We start from the raw sequence: 22609 nt of genomic DNA, 5'->3' as shown, positions 1-22609 counted from the left end.
GTGTCTTGCTTTCAAAGCTGCATATTAAAAATCCCTTAGGAAATCGCATGCAACCTATTTCCTGTAAGCCTTAAGGGTTAGGTAAGTAAATTGAAAGTTGTTTTGGCACAGTGAAGCGGGGAGGGGGGGGGGGGAAGAATGGCAAAACAGATCCAACCCTGAGGTTTACGATCTCACATAAAACATGAAACCAATATTAATTAAAGTAGGAGTAATAAAAGAATTTAATATGAAGACGGACACCGCTCCTCCATTCCCAGGGAACGATAAAAGTCGGTTGTAACAGGACTTCGACCCCGTTTCCATGTATCCCCGTGCATTCATGTGGCTATTACCTTTTGGTCCCGACAGTACCATGCACGAGCATAAAACGCGAGAGATCACTCAAATCCCAGCTGCCTAAGTGTCAATAAAAAAAGACCGAAACAAGTGTCGCCAAAATGTGCTCGTTCTTCTGATGCCAGGTAACCCAGCGGTTCCCTCTCGTCGTCCCGTTTCGCATTGGACGTGCCTTGCGTGATAAGCTGCGGTTTACTGCGTCAGCAGCCTTAGTGATTGATTGCAAGCACCATGACATAGGCCGGTGTGCACTGGAAGAAGAAAAATGGGTTTTGAGCTTACAAAACAGTTTCGCCCCGATACCCTGGGGGCCTTCCCATCAGGTTTCCATCATGGCGTTCCTAAAATGGCCACAAAAAAAAATATTTTGTGTTGGTCAGGTGGTACAGAAAGTCGGTCACAGCATCGCTACAGGAGCTAATATCGGCCATGACGTCAATCGATGTTTTCCTAGAATAATGAATGAATGACTGCGTTAGTAGCATCAGTACCAGGGCATCTCGAGTGTATGAGAACGGAAAGGCTAATTTTTCACTGTCCATATCGATGAATGTACAAGAATCATAATTTTCGTCTTTCTTCTCATGAAAACAGACACCGGCATTCATCAGAAGGACGCCTCTGAGGTTTAGTGGCTTCACTGAGCTTTGCTTGACTTAGAAAGCAGACGAGGATTAAATCACGTTTGTGATGAAAAAAAAAAAAAAAAACTGTACCTATAGGTGTGTCTTACCAGTATCACAACACGTATTGTTAGCTTTGATTAGGCAGTTAAAAGTCAAGGGAAATCTGACAATGTAAATGTTGACATACCTGACTACTTGTACTCGGATAGTTCAAACTTCCCATCTACTAGAACTTGATCGTGTCTTCTGTCTGAAATAAAATAAATAAAAAATATATACACAGGCGCATGAACGTGGTAAATACTGGTACAAGCTAATTAAAATGCGAAAAAGAGAGTTTCATTTTTTGATATTTTAAGGAACAGCCGCATACATGAGTAAATCTTACTCCCTTTATACGCACAGACACCACACTTAAGTCCTCTTTGTGCAATACGAAAGTGTCATAGCAAAGAACTGTATGCTAATTGCGCAAATGCCAATGTTAATAAGCCAACATGACTCGCTGTCCTAAATAACAAAAAAACTTCAAGATACTCCTAATGGCTTTATTTTATTTATGTATTTTCTTCCATTTCTGATGTACTGGGATTTGCTGAAGGTGCTCCAACTGGGTTTCTCCCTACCTTAACGAGGGATTAAATATCTCCGATCTATGTCAGGGTGTGGAGAGAGCTTGAGAAAGCGAAATTATCCTCCTTTTACGAGGAGAAAATTAGCAACTCTCAATTGGAGACCTCAATTAGCTTTAGCAAGTTTTAAAAAACCAATTAAGCCAGGCTAGCAGTTAGTACACAGATCCTATACTACAGTGTTTTTGGACAACGGTAATGCTGGTATTGTCAAGAGATTTTTGTGTGTGGGGAGGATTCCATTTTTGTAATCTAAAATACAGTAACATGGGATAAGACGATATATCCTTCTCAGAGACCACAGTAGTCTCTTCGTAATACACAAACGAAATTCGACCTGGAAAAACCCCAGCACCATCTATGGGCCAAGGAAGCATATACATGTTATGCGAGATTTAACACCCCGAATCGTAATATATAATTTATTAATTAGTAATTTCCCAGGATTATTAATCCTGAAAAATTATAGAAATGAGAGAGTTGTAAGCCTCATTAAGTTCCGTATAAAAGAATTATTAATAGTTGCAACATGTTTTAATTGCGAGGTAAAAATTAGTTATTTTATTGTAACAAAATATAGATTTGTAGAGCAGAATGCGCTTTCCCGGACAACTATGATATGAATATTTATTGACATCGGCACTCTTCCTGTTATTTATATAGGGAAGAAACATTTATGTAGGAATGTGCTAAATATTCTCCCTTCAGAATTTTGCTGTGTTCATCCCAAGAAGATTTCCGTTTCACCACCTGTTCAAGTAATAACAATCATAGTTTGTCGGACAATGTAATCGATAAACTTAGAGTATTGTTACAATATTCAGATCGACTGACTCATAAAATGGTTCAGTAATAAAAATACGTTTAGTAAAAAAAGTAAAACACAAATAAAGATAAGTCGTTATTGCATTCGACCATGAGAGAGGTGATAAACAACGGTTTATCGATAATATTTAACCATCAACAAAGGAGCTTTATAGCTAAAGAAAAATAAACTGTATTGTCAACAATAACACTTATCTTAATGACGCCTTTTCAAATCTTCCCAGTTAAGAGATAAAATTATTTAATTGTATTGTATGAAGTAAGTTCACCGTAGTATTTTAATATCTACCGAGCTATCGTTCATCTAATATTTGGTGCGTAGCAAAAGGACTCGTCATGTACAAGACTAGAAAGAGGTTTCACATAATTTAAACACGCACTCGATTTAAAACTTGTTTTTCACTTTTTCTTCTTCTTATTATTAATAAATGAAGCATGCTGGGAGATTTTAGTGCTGTAGGCAATTCTTGCAACAATTCCGATTTCGGCACACTTCAAAGAGTATTTATCTCCATGCGTTTAATTATAGCTGATGGTCAACTAAATTTGCTTGAATGAAAGCTGCAAAGAGAGTAATTGAAGTAGGCTGTCGTTAGTCATGCGGAAGTGATCCCATCTTAGAAAGGATATTGGCATTGTCACATGCCAACCATCAACGAAAAATCACTAATTCCCCCCCCCACCACCACCACCTCGAGATCACCCAAAATTTTACATTCCAAAGAGTCTTCATGCACAACCCTGTACGGTCCCATTTATAATTACGACACGCCCTTCCTTCTCCTCCCCCATAATCTATCCGCCTCCGATCTGGCCTGACACGATCTCGCTTCGTCTCACTTGAAGGTGTCGGCTAACAAGATAATTATGCACAACTTGCAGTAACTGCTTGCGATCGGACGAAGGCCATGAAAACTCGCACTTGTGTGAACTTAAAAGTGGAAAAGGCTGACGGTCGTTGACACGGGATGTGGAGATTACATGAAATTAGAAAAATGTTTCCTTTTCTATGTATCATTGTTACAATAATCGGAACATCCAGTGGACTAACCTTCTGATAGACCGCTAATTTGGCAAGCGTGCGAATCGTTTGCGCATTATTATTTGTTTTTAAAGCTAACTTGTGTTGTTTTCCTTTTCTTCTGCTAGAGGGCATTGCGTGAGATTTCTTACAATTTTTTTTAAACAGTATTCATTGTGCTGTTTCCTCTTGTCTAACATCAGAGGGCATACCAGATTATCATAAACCTGCCGGAAGCTATCTAATTGTTGACACTAATTGCCCTCCATTTTAACGTCTGAGTCAAATCCTTACAATTTCCGGGTGTACTACTTCTAAAGCCTTATTCGACTTAATAGATGAAATTATCTAACTTAAGGGGTTACGATTATTGTCCTCGGGCAGAAAAACTAACAAACAAAAGCTAGTTTAAAAGGAGAAAAGAACACTGCGGACAGAATTGTGATTATAATTGATCACAACAAAGTCTCGGTACGGGAGCTGTTGGTATTCAGATAGTTAACCAACCAGCTTTAAGAAACATGCGCGAATAAGTCTGCTGTTTTCAAATAAGAAAGATCTGTCGGGAGTATTCCGCATCTTGACTTGACCTTAACCTAAAAGGCGGCAGTCACACGTAACCAAAACATTCACATTTGCGGATATTTACCGTTAATGACTCTTGCCAGATAAAGAAACGGATGTGTAAACAGACAGTTCCGCGTTCTTCCCTTTTGCTGCATGGCTAAATGATAAGCCACCCAGAAACGAAGCCATTCGCAGTGCTGCACTGCAATTATAATGAAAAATATCCGCGTGTCGAATTGCACTTCATTCAGCCCGTGCACAACTGTAGAGTAGCATTTAAAGTTAGTTTAATGTAGCTAGCCTGAGTTTTCCTAGTTTCTTCAGATGTATTCAGTTACCATGACAACTCTGTTTCGTTATTACTTGCATTTCTCAGAATACGCAGGCACAAATTACATTTATCCGTACATGTACAACTCCTTTGGGAGTTGGAATTTTTTTTAAAAAATTTTTTTTAATATTTTTAAAAATATTTTTAGAAAGTATCGATTCTTTGTTCCGGATATTTCCCATTCGTTTTTACGACAAACACTTGAAATAAAATCCGAAATAGACCTACATCCGTTCATGATACATTAATGTTATTAATTTTACTACTCAACAGAATTTAGACATGCGGGAACATATTCAAGCGACCTCAGCTTATTCATGTTACCATACGCTCCGCAATGAAATCAGTCTTGTTACTTTATTGCACTCGCATCACATTCATTGGTCAACTGCTATAATAACGAATGGAGTCACTCTGTCAAAACTGGCTATTCCTTATAAGACCGCATAGAGGTCACGCGGACTAACTAGAAAAACGAAGCCTTTCTATGTTTTTATTAATCGCTTTACTCCTTCTTGACATCATCCTTTATTGTGTGGCTGATAGCGGAAACATACATTGACTATCGTGTCACTTGGTATACGCAAGCAGAATCTATTGTTGCCATGGCAACATAACGTCATATCTTTTTGGTGAAGCAGACGAAATTCTATGTTATTACATGGCAAGATATCCAATACTTTTGGTATAATAAATGGATGGCATTTTCACTGTTATTTGTCATTAAGGCCTAATGTCACGTGTCAGGGACTAAAGATTTAAAGAATATCAGAGTAAGGCACGAAACGTACTTTTTTTTTTTTTTCTCGGATCATTTCCGCCAACAGCTTGCACCAGGTCTCACTTCATCACACTCCGCAGAAACGCAGACCATCCGCCTCTGTATCGATATCCCAACTTCAAAAACTGTCAATTTTATGCCGAGGATTACGCCTAGTTGGACATTCTATTGATTTACAACCGAACGGCAAGAAAGATGTGAAAAACTCAAAGCATTTTAAATTATTCATCCCGGCTAGGACTTGTTAGATAGACTTAGTGGCATCATCTTGGAATTCGAGCGAGCAGTATAAACGCAAAAGATTTAGATCGAAGACGAGCATCTCTGTTGCCTTGCAGCTATCGCTGTCAAAGAGGAGACATTCTTGTCACGTGGACTCACGCTCTGTTAGGCAGCATCGGACATAAACTAGCACTTTAAGACCATCTCCTTCTCGTGCGGTGACAATGAAGCGTATATTTCAAATGGCTGGCTGTTAGAAAAGGGTGAAGTTAAATAGATGGCAGCGCTGCTCTCATCTCAATTGCTCAGTGACAAAATAAAGTCAACAGATAACACGTGACGCATTTTGTTGTTGGGATTTTGGAAGGGCTTTTTAAATGGAAACGAATTTCTGGGGAAGGGGGCGGAAAGAAGAGAATAAATGAAAATAAATTCATAAAAAATTAAATAAATCGCATCAGGAGAACACATGATGTTCTCTCAGGTATTAAGTAGCTTACATGCATTTAATTTAATCAAATGGAAGAAATAACAGGAATATGAATGAACAACTAGAAGGGAAAAAAAAACAACTGCATCTAATAGATGCTTGTGAAGTGTACCTAAAAAGTGAACAATAAACTTCATATTAGCAAGAGTAGTACTCATTAACTTCCTCGAAGTATGAGGTATTAATATTATTATTATTATTATCTGAGACCTCCAGGGAGTCAAGAGCTCATCGAGGGAGGCTATAAATTACTCAAACCAGCTGTCATACCTTCCCTTAAATTCGTTCACACTGGACTCACTACCCCCCTAAAGGCAAATTATTCCACTCATTCACTGCTCCCTGGGAGAAAACCCCCTTTCTTGACTGAGAACAACCTTAACTTCAATGGATGCCCCCGGTTCTCTCCCCACCTTCCATATAACGAAAAATTTCATCAGTTGATATCCTATAACACCCATTCAAAATTTTATACACCTCTATCACCCCTCTTTCTCATGTTAACCAGACTATCCAATCTACATACTCGCAATCTTCCTCATAATCTTAATCCCATAATCCGGATATAATCTTTGTAACTCTTCTTTGCACCCTTTCCACAGCTTCTTAATCCCCTTGGAACCCGGGAGACCAAATCTGCGCACAGTAATCCAGGTGTGGTCTTATCAAAGTCTTATAAAGAGGCAAAATTACTTCTTATCCTTACAAGTCAAGGTTTGCTTCAACATTGTAATTATCCTCTGAGTTGAATTTGTAACTTTTGCTATGTGACCTTTAAACTTTAAATTCCAATACGCCAAGATCCCTTGCCTCTTCAGTTTCTTGTAGCATAACCCCACTGGAACTCTAATCACGTCAACGTGCATAACTTTACACTTACTAACATTAAACTGAAAGCCATTTTTGTTTGCCCAAATTTCCAGCTTATTCAAATCATTTTGTAAGTGCTGAATAACAGTAGCATCCCTGATTGCCCTGCCTATCTTAGCATCCTCGGCAAACAATTGCACATTTGATGTTAGATCCTGCCTGATGTCATTAATGTAGATTGAACAATAATCGCCCAAGGACTGAACCCTGAGGTACACCACTGATCACCTTAAATCTGGCAGATTTACAACCACTGTGTACCACTTTTTGATATCTGTCTGTCAAGATCCAAATCAAGAGTTTATTAGAATAGTACGCAATAGAAAATGAAGCCATGCATTTTTTTTTTTTTTTTTTTTTTTTGAGACGCGACGAAATTGCATGCTTACGAAATTTAAGATTTCGTAGCATGCAATTTCAAATTCTTTTGTATAATTTTTAGATTAAAAGATCCTTTTTAAACCAAAATCAAAATGGCTCAAATCTGAGTGAACATCCCAAATTTCATTAAAATCCGTCCGTAGAGATGGATGAACAGAGAAACTTATTCCTTTATGCACTGTTAGCAACAGAAATAATGACACCTAATATTTTTCTGTCGCAAGTTTTGTTCAAACAGAAGGGAAAAATAAAAATAAAAAAAACTGAGCGAAAAAAAAATTCTTAAGTACATGACAGCATTAACAAACATGAAAAAAGTATAAGAATGGTACATATGCAATCTCCTTTTAACTATTAACAATGTTCTTCACTCAGGTGTATCTTTAATACTACTGCTGAATCTTCCGTTTCCTATTTCTTATAAAAATAATTAAGCAACGTCCAGTTTTATTTGGCTCATGATCAAGATTATTAAGTCAGTTTCATCCTTTTAGTACCTCGCAAAGCTGTTTTTATATCCGATGCTCCTTCCTGCCAGCGAGAAGTATTTAATGAGCTCAGACTCCACTAGTTACCATAGCAACAAACTCACTGGGGCAAACTTCGGCCTAGACTTGCGAACGTATTCTCCTTTTCATCTCTCTCAACACACGAAATTTATACAATATAAGAATAAAGAGGAAGAATTCAATTTATCTGATGTAGCAGCAATATTAACAGCGTCACATTCTTGCTTTAGTTTACTGTTTACAGATAATCTGCATAGTTTTGATTCCAAGGCTCCGTATTAAAGATAGCCTTGGAAATCCCCAGACGAATCTTTAATCAAAATCTTAAAGCAATTCCAAAATAAAGAAACGCTTTAAAAGATACCTTTTCGAAGTAACTTTTTGTCTTGGTGAGCATTTTAACTCTATCGCTACCTAACACTGGATGCACGTGCCACTGGGTGACAATACATCTGGCACTGTGCCCAGTGAACACAGGAAACTACGATGACCTTAGCACATAAAAAAAAAAAAAAAAAAAAAGGTAGTTCTCTTGCACTGGATGTCAGCTTTTCCCTTCGATAGCCAGATGGTGCAAGTCAGTAATAGTCTCTTAAAATGCATTCTGAACAAAAAAAACAGTAAGAATGAATGTTGCGTAATTTTAAACGGAAAAAACACCGCATTTTAATCGGGCTACGAGACCAGTTTCTCTTACTAATAACGACAAAGTTTATGTATAGTATTATGCACTCCCCGAAAAGATGTGTGGTTTGCATTATGGGACCAAGGCAAATGATGCGAAGTCAACAGCTTCTATATACAAGTAGCTTAGCGAATCACGCGCAAATAATCATGGTACGATCAAACCGTAACTGCAATTTGCATTTGTTTAAAATGATGCTGCTAACAGTGAAGTAATTATGAGACTTAATAAAACATTTCAACTAGCATTTACTGTTTTTTTTATTTATTTTCCCTCATCTCTATTTCGCGCATTCACTCGGTATCCTTATTGCACCAGGATATATTTTATTTACGCTATCAAAAACACAGCAACAAGGACATGGATGCGGTGTCAGGCGCCAACAGTGACAAACCTTGAGTCCCAGTATAAACAGGTATTTTTTTAAAGAATCTTCAAGGGTTGTAAATTATGAATTTTCTCCGTGTTCACTGATTTGCACTGCAGCCTCTCATCCGTTATCCGCGTTACATGCACATTTCTGCAGCTCCCTATCTCCTGCCCATTTAGGCCAAGGTTGAAAGAGCATTCTCGCAAAAAACAGATTCTCTTCCTTGTTCCACTGGATGAAATATTTCAAGTGCTGCAGAGACGAGAAAACCTTCGCTGTTACCTGAAGGGCTGCTGCTCCACGGCAGGCATATCTAAAGAAATATCTTCCGCTAAAAGTATATTTTTTAAAAAATGATAAAACCAGTATAAAAAAAATGCCGATGCATCCTCTTCAGGATAACTTAGGGTTATAAAACTTCTTAAAAACATTCGCTTAGAGAGAGAGAGAGAGAGAGAGAGAGAGAATATTTTACTAAGTGGTCTTATTTGACAAAAAAAATTTCTTTTTTATGCGGTAAATATTTCTTTAAAGTAAAGAATTTACTCACAACCAACCAGTGTTAATATCGCTAAAATGGAGAAATGTTACTGTATTTTAATTTATTTATAATTCTTTCATATATATATATATATTTGAAGTAAACAGGGCTGATTCCAATGAAAGAAAAAGACATCTAACTGTACCAAATTCTAGCAGATTTAATACCCTAAATATATTATTAATACGAGGAGGACAGGTTGGTTTTGGAATCATTCAAGATTGTTGGTTTCATGGCAAAACTTAAGATTTTGTCTCCAAAACAGAAGTTAGGCTTCGATCGATAGGCAAACTTAATCAAGTAACAGAGCGAACGAATAGCAGAAGTTTCTTGCTTTAATAAATTATAATGTAAAGCAGTGGTGCAAAAATTTATTTTTTTTTTGTCTTGATGTCTTTAATTTTTTTTTTTTAAAAAAAAGGGGGGAGATGAAAAAATTAATCTGTAAAGAATGAGTGATCGGTCTCCTGGGGTACGTCTCACTGATACTCTGGCGTGCAAATTAAATATAAGTATTGCAAATTAGGATTACAGTTATACCTAATACTGTAATTTGCAGACACGTAAATAAAGTATTTAATAAGTTAAAAGTACAACCAATAATGTGAATGAGGCGAAATTGAAGCAATAAATAAAGAGTTGCAGATTCCATTTCAGCAAAAACATAAGACTGAGTTTAGAATGCAGACGACGTCACCACTTTAACCATGGAAAGGAGGGGTTGAAATTTTCTATGCGTATCCGCCTATATAATAAGCGATAAATAATTATACCGTCATTTAATGATGTTTTTCCTTCTTAAAATGGCAGTGAGTAAAAAAAAAAAAAAAAAAAAAAAAAAAAAAAAAAAAAAAATCGGCAATACTATACATTTATCTTTTAGCATAAAGGCAAATTAAAGACATTTTAATTTGAAATTTAAATTACGCGTTTTTCATCTTCAGTACGTTCGTGGTTTTGTAACCATTTTCTGTGTGTGTGTGCGCGCTAGAAGTCAGCCTGGTAATACAATTTCACTAAAAATGAAAACTATAATGATGAACAGCTGCGAAAAGCGTCATGCACAGATGATTTTAACTGGCAGACGATTAATGCGTATGCTATGAAAATGCACGCGATTGGCTTCGGAGTTATAAAAAGAAAAGAAAAAAAAATACTAGTTTAAGCATACAGATATCTATTGTCATCTGCTAAACTACCTCAATTATGCACAAAAATTATACAACACTAATTACAAACCTTAACAGGAGAGGTAATTAGTTTCTTGCGATAGCAAAAATAAGAATAATGAAATCACGGAAATTAAAAAAAAAAAACAGCTATATTTTCATTTTTGTAAGATGCATTGGCAAAGATGAGATACAATTCTTTCCTAACTCGGTGTTCATGCACATGGAATTAGAATAAAATGGCATAGCAAACAGAAGAATCTAGAAAACGGTTAATATAAAACCTTCTGCTCATATCAGTAAGAGAAACTCCAGCCATTACGAAAGATGGGGGGGGGGGGGGGAAAGTCAGCTGCACCAGATAAGCAGGGACAAGGAAAACACGTGTGTACGTGTGGAATACGGACTGATAATGATCGTTAGAGGGAGTCAACTGCACTTAACGGAACGCTGCATGGGAACGCATTCCGTCGATGCTCTTGCATTACTCGCGATACCATGACAACCGATTGCATTTTTGAATAAGCAATCGTAAGAACTCGTCTTGCCACCACGGAGAGCGAAAACGAATCTTGATACGGACTACTAAGCACACAAGAGTGTTCCAAGAGGTATACATTGAGAATTTTCAAACGTAAACGTACACAAACTTATAAAAATAAAAAATAAAAAAGTTGTGCATTATCTCTAAGTTTTCCTTTTTTTTTTTTTTTTTTTTTTTTTTGTGTCTTATGATGCTTGAAGAACTACGAAAACTTGAATTTTAAACTGCGACATTCACACAAGACGGGTTATTCGACACCTTTCCTGGCATTTTTCATTACTAGTGAATTTTTTATTATTTTTTTTTTTGAAGAAGTATTCCAGGTAGAGGAATCACTTCTGAAAATCACTTGGAAAAACGCAAACATGCTTCGTGTGAGACGTTTTGATGCATTCAACTACATGAACTCAAATCCCAAAATTATCAATTTTTTTTGTTTATAAAAAAAATTTCCCCAAAAGGTGTTTAACAATAGGCCTTCTTCCGAAACTTTTTCGCCTTTGGATAGGAAAAAAAAGCAATAGTCTTTATGTAGCGAATTGAAACCGCGTATATACGAAAACGCGGATAACGAATACTTGCATAACGAGAATTACATGACTCGGGTTTGATATTCTGGAATATCTACCGCTCTTCACTGCAGTGCACTCATCCATTTTTTTAATCCATTTCAACTAGCAGGCAATTACTGCTTACGCAATGAAAATGATCACACGTGACAGAAAATATTACAGTTTTAACACACAGCTTTGTTGGCGTCTGCTGAAATATTGCATGTTTGAAAACACTCGGTCTTATTTAAATGGGTATGGTGTCGGTTTTCAAAATCGTGGCTCCAGCTAGACGGGCTCTCACAATAAGCCCTTTTTATCGAACCCCGAAAGATCGCTTGTTTTTTTTTCTCATTGTGATCAACACTATTGACGATTACTGGCCTAGAACACGTGACCAAGTATTTTGCATATACACTGCGTAAGTAACCTTTAAGCACACCTGCATAAAGGTTTCTGATTAATTGGCAGGTAGATGTATTTTATGGCTTCAGCTCAAAACAGGCGGATTTTGAATTTGCCTCAAAACCTGCTAAAATGAAATTTTGAAAACAAATAAGGAAAAAAAAATGATGACAATTAAAGTTTGAACGTGTAACTCAAATTCACCTTAGTTATTGTTATTACAATATAAATAGAATAAACAAACAAATACTTCTTCTGGAAATGCTCATTTAGAACATCTAAAATTTCAATTACGAATATGTCTGGAAATTTCCTATTGGCAGCTAGATCAAATTAATTTATCGTAATTGATTAATGAAGATCAATAAGCTAAAATCAGTTAATTTCACTTAATCTGTTTATTAAACAAGCAACATGCATGTTAACTTCGATATCTGCAAATGATCAAGTACAGGCCTTGTCATGGCAATCAAGTAGGATCGCAAATACCAACTGTGTATTATTTCTTTTCCTGAAATGAGCTAATAAGAAGGCTAATTTGGTACATTATACAGTCAATTAAAATAAAGAAAATCAAACATTTAGAAGGAAATAAAAACCTTGAAAAAAAAAGTATATTTCGACCTCTTGTTTTGCAAAGTACTTGATTGGAAACTCATAGTTAAAAGTGGGTCAGGAATAACATAAGTTCACCTTGGGGGAACAGCTGCAATCTTTAATTAGAGATTAAAACAAGTTAAGCAGGAGGGGGGGGGGGGCTAAAAGATTCCTAACGTAACGATAAAAGTCAATAATGTCTATGGGTCCAAACACATGGAACAGATTAGCAGCAAGAAACCAGATATTGTGAAAATTAATGCGTTATTATTCTTTCTTTTTTATAATATTGGAATGTACTAAATATAAAAGTCAGTCATATAGACGACAGTGAATGAAACGAGAAAAAAGAAATGAAGAAAAAATATCAAATAATAACGGAAAACAACGAAGTTTCTATAATCATGTCGAGCAGATGATTCTTTGTTTATTAAAACAAATAATCGCCTGCTATCTCTGCACTTCAAAGCAATCGCAGAAGAGCAATTTAAAATATCAGACGATGCTTGGAATGCCTTAAGCAAGTTGTAATGTGCTTCTTTGTTTTTACGAGCAGCAGTTTTCTGAATCTGATTTCACGTAATTTGCAGCATACACAGAAAGAATTTAATTAAATATGAACGCAATATTACTTTTTTCTTAGAATTTTTTTTTTCGAGGTTACTTTTTTCTTTTAAAAGTTTCATTTCCGTCAGTGTACGACTGCATAACTTATTTTTAAGTTGTCTTTTTAAATCAGTTACCCAAATGCTTGTATTACACAGTATGTTTTGCAATTTTAGTCTTATTTATTATTCATCACTCAAGTTTCGTATGTTGTAGATGGAGACGTGCTTGAAAATAAGGCAAGGCGTCTCGGTAACGTCTCAATGAATTTTTAAAACTATAAAATACAGAAAATAGTTATATCATCGTAAATACTTTAATCTTTCACGAAAAAGGATGTGATTTGATACTCTTATGGAGTTAACAACGTTCAGAGAAGGATGTTTTTACCAAGTTTTCTAATCTAGGGATTTGTTAACTTATTTTTGGTAGTTGGACGAAGCCCGACCACTCTATTTTATGTTCTCGAATTGCTGAAGAGCGAGGTGAGCTAAATCTGTTTGGAACAGAATCGCTACATGGATTACAAAGCATATAGCATCACATCACGCACATAGATTACAGTTTATATTTCAGTATTGCGTGCGCCAAGAGATAGTATACGTTAGTGACTGCACTATCCTCTCCAGACCACCCCCCCCTCCCAGTTTACGTTCTTGAAAGATCAGAATAAGGAGATAAAAGTAGGAGGGGGGAAGAGAATACTGTAGACACTTATCGAACGTGTGTACATGAATAACTGTTAATGGGATGTTTGCCTAACTTAGGTCTGTTTTACGACATGCAAACAGATCATTGCAGAGATGAACGCTATGTAATTTTAAGCAACCTTGGATGATAATGATCGTGTTTAGGTTACTGCTGCTCTGATAATTGAGATCATTTTAATTTCCTGTTATTATTTCTCCTTATGAATCACCATCCTTCCGAGCAAACGAAAATGAACATCTTTAGCTGCAGTTGCAATGCCAAAAGGAAGCCCCGGAGAAAAGGCTTCCTTGGAAACAATTTCTAGAAGAAGCCTCTTTAGAAATCGTTTTTCAATCAACTCCCCCCCCCCATTTTTAAGTAATTCGATAGAAACATGGGGCAACACACCGATCTGTAAGTAGGCTTTTACTGTCTTTCGTCCAATACATAGATGTATGTGTCGTATTCTTAACGGTCATTTCGAATAAAAGGAGAAATCAGATCCTTTGGGTAACAGACGTAAGTGACAAGTTATTTAATCCAACGTGAGACAGCTTCTATCTCTTTGGGTTCATCGAACTCGTCACACTGATAAGCTCACCATCAACTGTGGATGTGATAAATTGGCTTACCGTATCATCTGAGCATTCATTCTACACCGCTGAAGAAACTTCGAAGGAGATTCTGCCTACTTGTGACATACGTTTAGACTCCCCTCATTATATGATGATACTGTACATTACTTTGTATCCTCCTCGTCAGTTTTTATTTATTTTTTTTATGTTAACAGCATAGAAGAGTTTCCCCTTTCTTTCTTCATTAACATCTTTAAATCCGACTCATTTCAAGTGAACATAATCATTCTGTATGTCTTAACCCTTACTCAGAACTTCTGACGAACAACCATGAAGTAAATGCCATAGCGGAATACATCAATCCCATTTTTGTATTATTAGCAATGCTAGAAAGTATCAGTCTCACATAGTTACAATATTCAATATTTTTCTCGGTCCGTAATTTTTTTTTTTTAATCTAAAACGAGAAAAATCCAGTAAAAGATATGCAAGGATTTATTTATTCTGTTACGATGATGCTCATAATCCTCCATAAGTAATAATTAGCTCATGAATTTCTCACAGCAGTATAAACAACAATGGAAATAATCAGAGAATTATACAACGGCAGCCTTCCACGATAGCATTATTGTATGACGCCATTCGTTGTCAAGGCAACTAAAACTTATTTTAAAAAGGCTTGATTTAAATCACAATTGAGATGGCTCGACAAGCTTTAATAAAGATTCTCACTTATCAATCCGTTCGGTCAGAACTAAGGAATAATATGCGTGCGTGCGTACGTACGGACACAACGAATTTAATACATGCTTACTAATTTTACGAAATACAACCCAAAAAAATGAAGACATTATGAAAACTTGAGTTTAAAAGGCGATGAAGTCAAGAACAGCGGTTCTTTCCTAGGGGGAAAACTGCGGAATTTATAATTCACGACTGAATATTCTTTCCTAACCTGAACTAGCAGATGCAGAATTCTATATCACACGAGCAACTGTCGGACAAATACTAAGCAGTATAAAAATTTTAGCTTGCAAAATTATTTATTTTTGTAAGCTGAAAATCGAATATGAAAGAAAAACTCGCATTTATTTTTATATATTCATTCAGAACTGGGTTAGTTTCCGAATAGTTTTTGTTGTTAAGCAGAAACCGAACAGGGTTTGTGGTCAAGCGAGCACGAAACGACCAACTCAATCGCTAACGGTCGTTTCTCGATTACGAGCAAAGTAACCGAAGCGCAATCCAGCCCGTTCTCTTTTATTGTAGTTCGAAACTACCTCCGCTAAAGTTACTGTTTTGTTTGTGATTTGTTTCATTCTTTTTTCGCCTCGTTAATTTATCATTTATTTACAGCAATTTTCTTTTTTTTTTTTGAGGGGGAGGGTGGCATGTTTATATTGACTTTAAAGAAAAAATAACTTCAGTTTAAAAACGTGTAATATTAAACGCATTTTTATGGATTAAAAAAAAAACGTTTTTTTTTTTTTTTTTTTTTTTTTACAAAAATCATGTAATAAACAAAAATATAGCGCAAATTAATTCTACATGAATAGTACTAGTATAGATATCAGAATGACTTTAGTAACTGAATTAAAAGTCAAAACGAGCAGAATACTAAGATCATTTTGTATAGAAATTATTCTATAAGAATAGGGAAATTTTGTTTATTTTGTTTTTGGAAGGGAAGAGCCTCTGTAGCTTAGTCGGTATAGACCAGGGGTGTAAAACTGGCGGCCGGCCCCCAAAGCAATTTCTTGCGGCCCCCGACGCCTCAAGGAAAGATTTTAAAAAAGGGATGGTTGCTTTTTATAATGAAACAGAAATACCGTATTTACTCGAATATAACTCGCCCTCGCATATGACTCACACACTCCTGTACCCTGATTTTACTTTATGAAAAAATAAATTAAAAAGTTTTGCAATATGCATCGCACACGAGAATAAAGTTTAACCACTTTCACGTCGGGACGATAACTCGCTCCGTAGTAAACAACACGCCTTCCCCAACTGCCACTATACTGCAGATGCAAGAAAAACGAGTAGTTTTATTGTACCACTGAATGAAGTACAGAGACATTTGCTGTCTGTGCAATATATTTCTAAAAGACTTGGAGAGTGAATTTGAAGGGCTACCTTATTACACAGAGTTTCGTTGGTTAGTTATCTTGTTATAAGGTTCTTAAAACGCTTTTTTTTTTTTACTTTTAGAGGAGATCAAAAATTGTTCCTAGAAACGAAAAATCATAATGTTGCATTTCTTAATAATCAGACATGGGTACAAGATCTATTAAGATTCTTAGTTGATATTACAGGGCATTCGCATGATTTAAATGTCAAACTTCAGGGAAAAGATCAGTTAATAACACACATGCATGATGCTCTGGCAAGTTTTAGATGTAAGTTAGTTTTGTTTCAAAATCATTTAAAAGAGAATATTCTAAATTACTTTCATATGTGTGAACAGTTGAACAATAAAAATCAAAGTTTTACCTTTTCTCAATATTGTCCCAAACTAGAAAAGATAAAAGAAGAATTTGATAGGCGATTTTAAGGAGCAAGAAGTTTTTTTTTGCTTTTTACAGATCCTTTTTCCTTTGATTTCGAAAATGCTCCTATTTGTATTCAAATGACACTTATTGATTTCCAAAATGAGTCCATTCTAAAAGCGAAATACCAAGAAGTTGATGTAGCAAAAATATACAGTTATTTAGGTCAAAAATGTCCGGAAATAAAAAAGTTTGCAGCAAATATTCTATGTCATTTTGGAAGCACCTATTTATGAGAACAATTATTCTCATGTATTAAAGGTAAAAAAACAACCCACAGATCAAGATTAACCCACGTCAACCTTTCTGCCATAATGAAGGTCGTATGCCCACAATCTTTGAGTCCAAATTTTGGCAGTCTGGTTAATAATAAATGTTGTCAAGTGTCGGGAAAAAAAATAAAATACTGAAATTAAATTACTATAATTGTATTATGCAAGTATATATATATATATATATATATATATATATATATATATATATTTGAACAAGAAAATATTATCATTTTCCCCCCAAATATTTTCAGTAACATTTAAAAAATTCCCCAAAATATAGACTCCCCCTCCCCCAACAAATATATATATTATTTTATTTCAACACAAACACAAAAAATTTCAAACTAACAGGAGGCTTTGTAAATTTTTGTGATGGTTATTAATGAAAGTTTATACTTAATTTTAGAATGTATAAATATATAAAATATTTGATTTATTCAAATAATATTTAATTTCGGTTATTGTAAATATTAATATAATAAAAATATTCCTTATATTATTATTTTTTTGAGTTGTCATAATCATTATACTATTATTTTATGTCTTGTAATGACTTACAATAAATAAGATTTTTGTTATTAATTTTCCAATTTATTTATACTCATTTTTTCACTTCCCTTCGATTCTAATTAGTGCGGGTTTTTTTAGTCGAAAATTTGCGGCCCACTTGAGATACAGTTTTATAGCGAATGGCCGGCGGTCCAATTGAGTTTGACACTCCTGGTACAGACGAAGCCCTTTGGTCAGAAAGACCTAGGTTCGATTCCCGTCTACAACGTGAGGAACCTTTATCTGGTTTCTTTCGACTAAAGGTGATCAGCTGGTTTCATACGGAGGTAGAGACCGGCTAACCCGGAAACTCGGGTTTTTCGTTCCTCAGAACAGGCAAACCGGCACGTGAACACACGTATTTAGAATAATAAAAAATATATACGGTATATACTTAAGCCCTCACTAGGCGAGCTCAACCAGTCCTAAAGGGACGGTGGAGGAACGGGAGGAACCCATACGAATAAATAAAAAATAGGAAGGGAAAATATAGGATTTCAGCTGATCATGGATTAACTTTGCAATTTATTGCAGAAGCAATTATTGCTATCGGTTTCTTTATTGTTAATTGCATGCGTTCTTCGATCTGCATGTTTTTGCAAAGAAAAAATAAAAGTAAATCTTGGAATGGAAGAGGAAAGGGATGTTCGATGAAAAGCAAAAACAGATGTTTGTATCCTTGATTAGCAATTATCAAAACAAGTGAGCAAATTTGATGTAACTTGGTCATACAGAGCAAAAATAGCATCGATGTTTGCAAATATTTTCCGATGATGGATGATTTTCATCGTCTGGTGTGAAATGACATGAAACATGCATTAATTAGACCTTTCCGGCAGGGAGTGCATAAAATTGTTCTGAAAGTTCATTATCATGATCCGCATTTTATTCCCCAAAAGGAGTAGGCGAGGTCGTTTTAGTCGTATTTAACTTTTGAAGACTGGTTAATGTCCATCTTGGCCAATCAGAAATAGCTAGTCTAACCTATAAATGATATACTTATGATAGGAAACTGTGGGGGTAAAAAACGTATTTTTTAACTTTAGAAAACAAGTGTAAGCTGTTTAAAATGTTGAATTCTAAGCCAGATTAATATTTCGTAGATATAAAAGAAAACTTATAGTGAAATTGATGACGTCACTTCCTCTTCGCATTTCCAACAAAAATTTTAGAAGATATGCAAAAAAAATGCTTCAATTATTTTAATTTTTTTTTTTATATAAATCGAAAAGAAAAACTGCCGATTCTTGAACAGTCTGAACTAAGCCAAAGCAACTCTGTCAAATGGAACCGACAACCAAAAGTTAATTCCAAACCATTTCACCCAAAATTAATACTTCACTTGAATCGGCACACATCGGGAACATATTGATCAAATAAAGTCAACTTTCTTAAAGCTGTATCTGCACACGCAAACTATAAATCTAAAAAAAAAAAAAAAAAAATCCAGATGCTACTATAACATATTTCTGAGTCTAGTGGCACGAATATTAACCGCATGCAATCACAGCAACACTTGAGTAAGCCACTCGAAAAGAAAGAGAAAAAAAAAAAAAACTTCTTTTCGTATTGTTTACTCCAAATGTAATTCCATCCCCTTTTCGTTGATGTTGTTAACCCTTCTGCAAACACGGTGTGCGCTAAACCTTATCAATACTTGCATGTTCGGGCAATGCATTTGTGCATGAGTAATTCTCCAAGGTCGTCTGTAACAGCTTTCCCGACATACCGTCGCGGGAGGACATAGGAGACACCTAAGTCAAATGAATGGAAGAGAGAAAACTTTTAGGGTCAACGCTAGGACATCCGGCAGGTTAAAAAAAAAAAGCGATTGGAATTTTTTTGGGAGTGAGGAAATAGAACTCTACCGTAACAAAATAATTTGCAAACGTCAATCGAAAAAACTCAGCAGCAAATAGTTATAGATATTCTAGAATTAAAGTTTTAACCAGAATGTAAATGCATTAAAATACTAGCGATTGTTACTCATAAAATTTATTTAATGTTTGTATACTAAATTTCCACTAGGTGGCAGCATCGATATTCATCAATTATTGTAGTTTGAATCAAAATTCATTATATTTTAGAAAGTTTCTGAATTTGAAAAATAAAATCTTTAAATCCTCCTAAGGTGATTTAATATTACCATTAACAATCAAGATTATATGCATCTCAAAGAAGAATAGAAATTCTCGGAGATGCATTTGAAAACTGCTTCTGGCTATTCTTTTGCATAATCTTATCAGATGCGAGTTTAATGCCCTGTAAGAGTTTTCGACATTTCGAAATCTAGAAACTAACCAATTTAATTAAAACACAACAAACAGTAAAAAAAAAGTCCCACTTTTCCGAATAGCGATTAAGAATGTTAATTTACTAAGTAGAGTTACAACATGAATACGCCCTACTAAGCGTCACAATTTCATCAACAGTTAGCTGCGATAATAATGTAAAGTACAGTTGAGACAGCCATTAGTTTGTACGGATAAAGGACAGAACTAATTAAAAACCTTAAAGGCAAAGAATTCATTAATTTGATTGAAGGAAACGACGGCGTGTGTTTGTTCAGCGCCCTCTGACGTCAAATATGCTGTTACCTTATTTGCTGAGAGGCTAAAGAATTAGTAATGTTGTCAAAGATATAACGTCAAAGATTTAATTTGCACATTGGTCTACTGCACCAAAATAACTTCTTTTATCAATGTACTAGATTAGCTGAAATATTACAAAATTATAACACGAGATTCCATAAAGCGGTACTGAGCCTTTTTTGAAAAGATTCATTTCGCAAAATTACTATTAGATTTATTCCATCTGTCGGCACGTATATAACAACCACGCTCTAGCTCATAGGTTGCCAAACTTTTTCGGGCCACCGCCCACTTTGCAAGACATAAATTTTGTAACGCCCCCCATTATAACAGTTTGAATAAAACCATATTTCAAATACTCAATACTGTACTGTCGACATTTCTTCTTATATTCAGACATAATGAAGTAATACAATTTGCAAAAATATTCACAAAATAAAAGATTTAATTTACACTTAGTATGACTCCACTTATCTGTCACACTTTCGACTGATGATTGTTGGCAAAGCACACAAAAAAATAATGAAACTTATTCCTAAACCACTGGTATTTATAGATTTGAAATCGAGCCCGATTCGACTTGCATGCATTGACTTGTTTGCGATACCATCGTACTCGTGCTTTGAACAAGTCACTGCAAGCACCCATATTCCTGTCAAAACATGCTGAATTGAGTGAATTACCTACGTAATAGTTGACCGGCATACTACTAGTTAAGACTCGTCTGCTGCGTGGATAGACTAAAGCCTGTATGGCACGATCAATTTTTACAATAGCAAAAAATGAATAACATTTTTTTAGTATATAAAAAATAGAAGTTAAAATATCCTGTATGACACGTTAAATTTTTTATTTTGCACGCAAGCGCATTTTGTTCGTCCGACCACGACATTGTCCAATAATTATAAATAATAATTAATAAATAAAATAATTACACAAGATATAAACAACAGACCTACAAAACATAACCACAGAAAACAGTATAATAAGTTTCGAATAATATTTGCTTTGTTTTTTCCCTCTAGTTAGCAATATAAGTTAGTACTAACGGCTAACTAAAATTTACGATTTTATTTCTTTCTTGCCATTATTTTTACTCGTAATATTAAATTATATAAAATTGGGTTTATTTTTGTACAAATCAATTAGAAAAGGGGTTTTATATATATTTTGAAATGAAATATAACGAATATATTTGCTACTGTAAACATAACCTATTATACACACATATATACGTGATCTATTTTGTCATTGACATAGAAAATTGACATCTATTTCTATCTGACATGGTAAATTTTCAAATAATTAAATAATTGAAATAGAAAATCGATAAAAAATTCGATCGTGTAAGACGGGCATAAGATGAATTAAAATGCAAAATTAAAATTTAAATGATTATCTAATCTCAAAATTACGAAAATAATTAATTTTTAAATATATATATTATTAATTTCTTCTATAAAGAGCCACCGACCCCTAGACCGCCTGAAACCTACCCCCCCCAAAAAAAATGCTTCTGATCCCACTGTAGCCCCCCCCCCCCTAGAAGGCTTCAGCGCCCACTGGGGGACGGTAACGCCCACTTTGGGAACCTATGTTCTAGCTAGACTGATTTTTTAAATAATATTTAGTGTGTGAAAATCTTAGAAACTTTCGCGCCCACTCGATATTGGCTTAAATAGGATAATCATTTCTAGACGCAGTATTACGCAAAAGGTTTAGAAATAATACAAAATTATATGCTACGAATGAATAATGAACTGTTTCCGGTACATAACCAAAAAAGCTCTAGATACCGTTACTGTGTTATTTATTTAGAGTATGAGGATATTAAAAGCTGCCCGAATACTTATACTGCTATATGGGTAGGTAAGGCATTACTTTATTAATTAATGTCTTTTTGTAACGTGTTTTTGTCTATAAGCGTGAAGCAGATGTGACAGTTTTGTCGGCCGAAGGAAGCCAAGTTTCCGGATTGATAAAGCCTGCCATCTCCATATGAGACCGACTAACTCACATTCGAATGAAAAGACCTTATAAACATTTGAGCCTGCCTTTCCAATGTAAGGACCTCGTCGTCCGAATGAGCTACGGAATTTCTATTGATAATGTAATAAGAATAGGGTCAACATACAAGAATGCTAAGGAAAAAAAATCCTTGGACTGGTTCGAATCGTTTACATACTTTTTTTTTTCTTTTTGATATTTAAAATTTTCAATGTAATGTCACAAGAGAAAGATAAAGGTTTGTCGGTGTCTCTAGGGTGTGTGTGTGTGGGGGGGGGGAGAAACAGAGAAGAATAAAGTGGTAGTAACTC

At 35.2% G+C, this 22609-nt stretch overlaps 2 protein-coding genes across 2 annotated transcripts in view; one reads left to right on the top strand and one right to left on the bottom strand.

The window, feature by feature from the left end:
- The window catches only part of LOC150101752 (zinc finger MYM-type protein 1-like), a 73381-nt gene that overhangs the window by 7803 nt on the left and 42969 nt on the right, over positions 1–22609 (top strand). The gene's annotated exons all lie outside the window — the stretch shown is intronic.
- Positions 1–22609, bottom strand: part of LOC150101753 (uncharacterized) — a 170510-nt gene that overhangs the window by 117329 nt on the left and 30572 nt on the right. The window contains exon 3 of the mRNA XM_090401032.1: positions 1153–1215. The gene's annotated coding sequence lies outside the window, so the exon portion shown is untranslated. The remainder of the gene's footprint in view (positions 1–1152; positions 1216–22609) is intronic.

Source organism: Typopeltis vanoorti, chromosome 11 (assembly GCF_054136105.1).
Source record: "Typopeltis vanoorti isolate ZY-2024b chromosome 11, IOZ_Tvanoo_1.0, whole genome shotgun sequence".
Lineage (NCBI taxonomy): Eukaryota > Metazoa > Arthropoda > Arachnida > Uropygi > Thelyphonidae > Typopeltis > Typopeltis vanoorti.
The sequence above is the reverse complement of the archived record's forward strand: the minus strand, read 5'-3'. Positions and strand labels throughout refer to the sequence as shown.